The following is a 7,243-nucleotide window of genomic DNA, read 5'->3' as shown; positions in this document are numbered from 1 at the left end:
CACACACACACACACACACACACACACACACACACACACACACACACACCATCTGCCAGAGGCATTAGTGGTCTACAGATGCTCAGGTCAGAGCAGGATCAACTACCGTAGCAGCATGTGTGAGTTCATGGGTTCACAGGGGGGCTTTGATCATGTAGGAACACTTTGATTTTTTTTTATTTAATCGTATTAACATTTATGCAGCTGGATTTTTAGAGGTTTAACACCCACTCTGAGCTTTGTGTCAAAATCAGAGACTGAATCTATTACTTGGACTTTAAGCACAGATCAGAGACACACACGGTGAAAAAAATTCAAGAAAGTGTATATATCCTGATGCAATATTGCACATAAAAATAATGGATTATGGTCTTTAAAGTTAAAAATAACCATCAAATGTAATGAATGGGGAAATATACCAGATACCATATATATCTGTTGTTATAAAAATGATGTGGGCTTCAGTAACAGCTCAGCACTGGCTGATGTCCATACCACGCTGCAATGATTCAGGAATTCCTGTTAAAGTCGACCCAACTAAGAACTGAGTGTGTAAAATACTTTTTTTAGAAGTTCTCTATTATATGTCATTTTTAAGATGTGCTGACTAATGGACTTTGCTTGTTCTGCTTCACTGACTGTATCTGTTTCTTTTTCATGCTACAAGTTTCTAAAACATCTGCTTCAAAACTGACTCAGATTTCATGGTTAGACTTGTTCCATGTCTTTTCTGTCTCCCTCAACAAATGTAAAGTCATACAGCCCCGCAATTAGTAAAAAAGAGCCAGTGAGATGCTTTATACATCTAGTTTGGTTTACTTGTACGGTTTCACAACAGAACCTTGTCTGAAATGACTGTACAAGAGTGTACTGACAGGACCAGCGAGTAATAACCAGCAGTCAGAAACCAACTGAGGTAAGAGACTGAAAAAAAAAAGCACAAGAGAAAACAAAAGAGAGAGAGAAACCACAGATCACAAGGTAATTGGATATCCCTCTAGGGCTGCTGAGAGCGAGTCATGTAGGCTACTAGAGGTGATGTGACATACTATTAAAATGGGCAATAGCAAGATAGATACACTTCATTAAACCACTACGAGTTAAATCCAATCTGCAGGTTTATTTATTCCACATTACTACTATTCAAGAGAGTGAACATATAATTACTAAAGAAAATGATTAGTCTCAGTGGGAACTGCCCTAATTCCATGCAGTAAACAACTGTGATCGGCCTGTTTCAAAGTGCAAATACAATGGGTTTTTTTAAAAAAACAGGGATGCTTTCACATATTTTCCAGCTGAGACTTTCATAGCTGTTTTTAAATTTGAAATTACCACAAATATTGCTAAATCGTCCAATAATTTAGATGATTTCATCTAAAGGCTCCTCCTTCTGTCTGCCTCTGGTTTTCCAGAAGATTGATCACCGTCTAAGTGAAACTCTGACAGTCTGTCTGTCTGAGTGACTGGATTTGCACTCTCTCTTTGTCAGTCTTACCATGAGATCACTTCTTATCATTCACATAGATAAGGCAGTGGGTAAACAAGTAGGCAGGGGTGGCCTATCTTTTTAACTCTCCTTTAAACATTGCACTAAATCCATGCAGTAGCCTGTTATTTAAGAACAAGCATTCGTTTTAGTGACTGTTATGTTAATGAGGAGTAACACTTGCACTTTGCAACTGAAAATGCTCCAGTCTTTCAACCACAGTGCCTGAACATTGCGGGATTCAAAGCTTGTAACTGATGTTATCCCCACAAAAGGAGGGGGTCCAAAGCCTCTAAAAATTGGTCACTGAAGTCAGTTTTGATGTGTATAAATACTCCAATATGTTACAGTGTGACAAAGAGTTAAGTTAGGGATCACGGTAATACCGGTATAATAATTGGCAACGATAAGAAAATGAAATATCGCGATAGAATATGGGTAAAACGCGCATGCGCAGTGCCTTTGTTTTCATACGCACATGGCGGAAAAAGCATGACAGCGGCGACGCAGAATGAGAAGGGCGAAAGTGGATTGTTGAATGAAATGGATGAAACAGAAGTGGTTTTTTTAAAAATGCTCCAGCTTCAGTGGTGTGGAACTGGTTTAGCTTTCGTCCGTCAGATACACAACAAAGCACTATTTTTGGTAGCGCATGCTAGCGGGCCATCGTTATTACACTTAAAATCAATCCTTTGATTTTTCTGACAATCGACAGTGCCCCTTATAATCCCGTGTGCCTTGCCTGGTTGTGTTTACTGACCTCGAAATGATTTTATGTGGTAAACGGCGCTCAAAAATCTGTCAAATGTTTTAGTACGACTTTGCTAAGCTACGAAGCCGCACCGCTTGATGGATTGTCGGAGCATTACTGCTATCGTAGGCAGGAGCCTCGCGGAGTGATACGTACTGTGCTTCAACATAATATTACCATATTGTGTGTGTATAACCTCTTTTTAAGTTTTGTGGATATTATACATGGTTATGCTGAGGATATGTCGGCCAATTTCCACTGGAAATGCCTTTTTGGTTAAACTGTCAGCAAGGAATTTGCATTTGCACTGTTACATTTTTATATAACTTTAATGCACATAAAAAACAGCTGCTTGTTTAAGTGAAAATACATCCATGGGTTTTTTTGCACTAATAAAGTTGTGGAGTTTTAAATTTTTTTGTCTAGTGTCAATTATATTGTCAGTTATATCATTATCGCAAATTTTCAAATGTATATCGTGATAAATATTTTTGGTCATATCGCCCTGCTCTAAAGACTTACCTTCCATGATTTCTTTTGTCTGTTTTCCAGCTTAAATAAAGTATTTTTGATGAATGAGACCTTAGCATATTGCATTTTTGTCCTTTCAGCCTTGACACAATGGTTTTAGAGCATTTTTTTGTTGTTGTTTTGGGCTTTGGTGCAAATTGCATTTCTGTCAGGTGGCTACGTAATTCTGCACACAAAAGCAATTTTGATTAATTTTCTGCCATACGAATACAAATACAAATAATTATACAAATAATTGAAGAGCTTCTCCAAAAGTTGATTCTGTTCATCTGGATGTCTCCCACTGTCCAGACGAACAGAATCAACTTTGGGAGATTTACTTACCTGGATGATTGAGCATGCATTCAGACGAAATTGAAGAGCTTATATAATGCACCTGTTTGATTAGCTGTTTTAATACGAATAGTATATATCATAGTAGTAATCTGTTACTTGACACTAGTGATGATGGGTAAAGATGAAGTAAACATTTTTTTTCTCAGCTTGGGAATCAAATAAGTCATATCAAAGAAGGAACATGTAAACTCACCTTCCAGTAACTGCCCAATGATGAGAGCAGAGGGTTACCAAGGTGACCATGGTTCTGTGAATGAAGGTCAACCTTTCAATGGGCGTGGTCACTCAGAATACTAGCATGCTCCTCTTGTAATTTTTTTTAAAATTTAAGTATTTCCAGATTAATTTAATGCTGGTTGTTGAAAAACAGGCTTGCCTGAAATAAATTTAGAAGTGTCAGTGAGGCAATTTACATGGAGCTGTCTGTCATTTTTAGGTGCCCAACAGAAGGCAAGAGCAGGTGCATTATATAACACCCCTCTTCAAATTGTTACACTTCTCCACTTATGGTGAAACATCATAGGTCAACGCTTTTCCCCTTCACCCATGCACTGCAGCCCTTGACTTTCCCGAGCTATTATCTGAAGGAGGTGCATGTGAGCATGTGGATGTCAGACTCTCATTGTCAGCCATCTAATGCAATATCATGTCTGGTGGTGTGATTTGTACTGATCGGTAATAGTCTCATATTGCGTGTGGCTCCCTTGTGTCATGCCTCCTACAACCTGTACACAGGGAGCACACTCAGGTTAAAAAACAAAACATAATGAGCGCTTTGTTCATTATTAAGAATGTAGCATTGTCTTGTGCTCAATTCCTGGTAATATCTCTGACCTCTTCCTCCAGGGTGTTGAGTCAGTAAAACAAAGAAAATGAATAAATGATGAACCCTTGATCAGTCAGGTGGAAACAAATGAAGCGTACATTTGTTTCATGGGAGGTCTTTTTTTTTTTTTTTTTTTAACTCTCACTCACAAATACTCAGAGGACTCCAAACAAAGCCCCCCTCTTAGTGAAGTGCCTCAGGCTCTTTATAGAACAGAGTTGTATGGGGATGAGTAGCGTGTGAATCACACTTGGTTCCCAGACGCATGCTTGCTCCAGACTTCACCTCCCCCTCCTCTGTGGCTCATCTCTCTCCTAGAGGTCAACATGTCTTTATATCATGTCAAACACCAAAGCTGCGCATAAAAACAGTTGTAACCAGCCTTCGTGTGTCCGATACATGCAGTGCATTCTGTCAGTGCTGACCGGTTCTTTTATGTGTTTTTTAAATGTATTTATATCAATTCCCATTCTGTTACACTTTACTAAGCTGTTGTGCTTGAATGGCTGTTTTTCCTCAAAGCTGGACTTGCCTAAAAATATCCTGTTCTGTTCCCCAATATGAAACTAGTGCCTGGAAAACACTTGTATGTTAAGAAAGTACGTGTGTTTTTCTTAAAGTCACCGAGATTTTTCATTTCATAATTGAGACACCTTAACCAATGCTGTGGCAATCTAAGCATAACTGAAAACAAATTATGAATAAACACATTGCATATATTTCTAGTCAAAAGATATTGTGACTTGCTGAAAAGGTTGTTAAAAGTTTCTTTAAATTTTGATTAAAAACACGTTGTTACATGGGTAATTACATTTGGTATCATATATAATTATTGATCTAAGATCAATGGTGATGTCTTTCCTACTTTGCATTGTGTTAACACACACCTGAAAACTCAGCAACCTGCCAAAACAGCTTCTACAGGGATACTCACACTTGCAGGTGACCAGTTGATCATGTGCGGCACCAGGCTGCCATTTACCATCCTATTAAGAGGGTAAACAAAATGCTGCTTCTACATTTCAGACTATTTTTTTCAAGAATATTTCATTAGTCATGACAAGTAATGGCATTAATGGAAATAACATCCTCAAGGAGTAAGAAGCTGGTGAAACAAAGGTTTTTTCAATTCATCCAAGTGTTAGAGATCTATCTATGAGTAACAGGTTGAACATCATCTTCATACATCTATCAATATAGTCCACAAATTCAAGTTTTCATACCTTAAAGCCTCATTTCAAAAAGTTACAATTCATCTTTGAGCACAAAGATTACAAAGATTAACACAACAATCATGTTAAAACAAATCTGGCACCAATGTGCGTTTGCACATATTTAACTGGATCAAGTTGTGAGACAGCAAAAGTTATGCGTGCTTCAAACATTTTCATCGAGAGCCTGGAGTTGTTTTGCCAGTGGGCCCGACATCGCTGCTGCGTTGCCAGACCGATTCTTTCAAGTGAGATGTGCTTTCTTTCACCCACAGATACTGTTGCTCTGAACATGGTTTACCTGCAATAAATATTTCCAAATACAAAAACATTTACAGATTAAAAAAAAGTTTTGACCAAAGAATGTTATAGAGCAGACCATTTATTTTATGCTAGAAGGTTTCAAAGGAAAACAGATCTATGTATTAACTGGTTTATTTGCATAAAAGGAGAATTGTATTAGAAGACACAATTCTGTCTATTTCTCAACAGCCATTGCAGTTAGCTCTAACAAGCTAATTTTTCCATGTATATGCAAACAGTTTGTTTGCTACAGTACTGAGAAATATCAAGATTTCGTTTGACCCCTTATAACATGAATTTGAGAGCATGAAAACAAATATGGGAATGTGAAAATAGCAAAGCATGCTTTTCACAAAGCGCAAGAATACAAGGGGGCAATTTAGTCAGAGTAGATGCAGACTGGTATGAAATTACAGGAGCAGATGAGGAAAACACATTTCTTAAAGAGTCAGACTCTGGGTGTGATTCACTTGAGTCTTCATTTTTGCTTGTTAAATTTGTGGTTTTAAGCATAGACTGAGTGGGATACAGAGAAGACAGACGGGTGAAGCGGGTCAGAGAAACGACAAACGCGAAGGTGACATTTCCAGCATGTAAAAATAGCCAATAGTGTTCTCAGAAATAGTTTTTGTCCGTCTTGGTAACAAAAATGAAACCAGCATATCTGGATGGCTTTACTTTTCATTTTATTTGGAGGCTGTGGTTTATTGCAACTTTGTATCTACGCTAGTATGAAGTGAGTGTGGCAGAGGTTATTCTAAGTTTAGATGAGGTTTTTCACCCTGAAGCCAGTTTTTTCTGCACCTCCAGTAAACTTGCTTGCACATTTGCGTAGATGTGGTCAACTGTGCAAAACAAAAGGAAACCATGTTTCAGCAACTATTTGTGATGAGCACTTAGTCGTAAGCATCTATGCGAACATTCAACACCCTGTATGATGTAGTCATTTCTTAGCAATTAAAAATACTTTGGGTTGGTCCATAGAAAACTGTAGCTTGAGCCCAGTAGACCTCTCTATACTCTGCTTCTGAGGAAATGTTTTTAAAACAATGTACATCATTTCAAATTCTGTCAGTCTCTCAAATCCAACTTGATCACAAAACCTTGAAAGGTTAGCAAAAGTCAGATGAAGTTGCAGAGAGCCTTTAAATCCACTGATTCTGACATTTTTTGCATAGAATCATAACCAGAGACAATAAGCTTTGGGTTTAGTGGAGTCTGTCACGGGCTGTGTGCGGCAGGCAGGAATGGAGGACACAAAATGTAGGCAAAAGGTAAACTCAAAAAACAGCTTTATTGCTGAACACCTGGAAGACTGTCGCTAACTAAACTGGGAACACAAATAAACTAAACAAACAGGCAGGCTGGCAGACAGAACACACAGTGAGGTATGAGGGAGAGTGTGATGATGAGCAGAGGAAGACGCAGAAACTAAATACAAAAGGGGAACAGGGCAAAGAGGAAACACCTGGGAAAGACAGACGAGACGGGGGAGGGCAAAACAGAACATGACGAACACTGACGGGAGACTATCAAAGTAAAACAGGAAGTACACCGAGATGCAGACTGACTAGGGGAACAGACAGATGCGCATGAAGACAGGACTGACCTAACAGGGGAGGATGCACAGAGGAGAGACCAAGACTAGAAATCCAGAATAAGGGGAGTGTGATTGTGTGTACATGTCCATTTATGTCCATTTATGTCAATCCTTACGTTGGGTGAGTGCTGAGTGTTTGTATATGTGTGCATGAGGGTGGGAATGCATGTTTGTGTCTGCGTGTGCCTGTTTGTCT

Source organism: Haplochromis burtoni, unplaced genomic scaffold, assembly GCF_018398535.1.
Source record: "Haplochromis burtoni strain Fernald_Lab_line unplaced genomic scaffold, NCSU_Asbu1 Contig_137, whole genome shotgun sequence".
NCBI classification, from domain to species: Eukaryota; Metazoa; Chordata; class Actinopteri; order Cichliformes; family Cichlidae; genus Haplochromis; species Haplochromis burtoni.
This window is presented reverse-complemented; position numbering follows the sequence as displayed.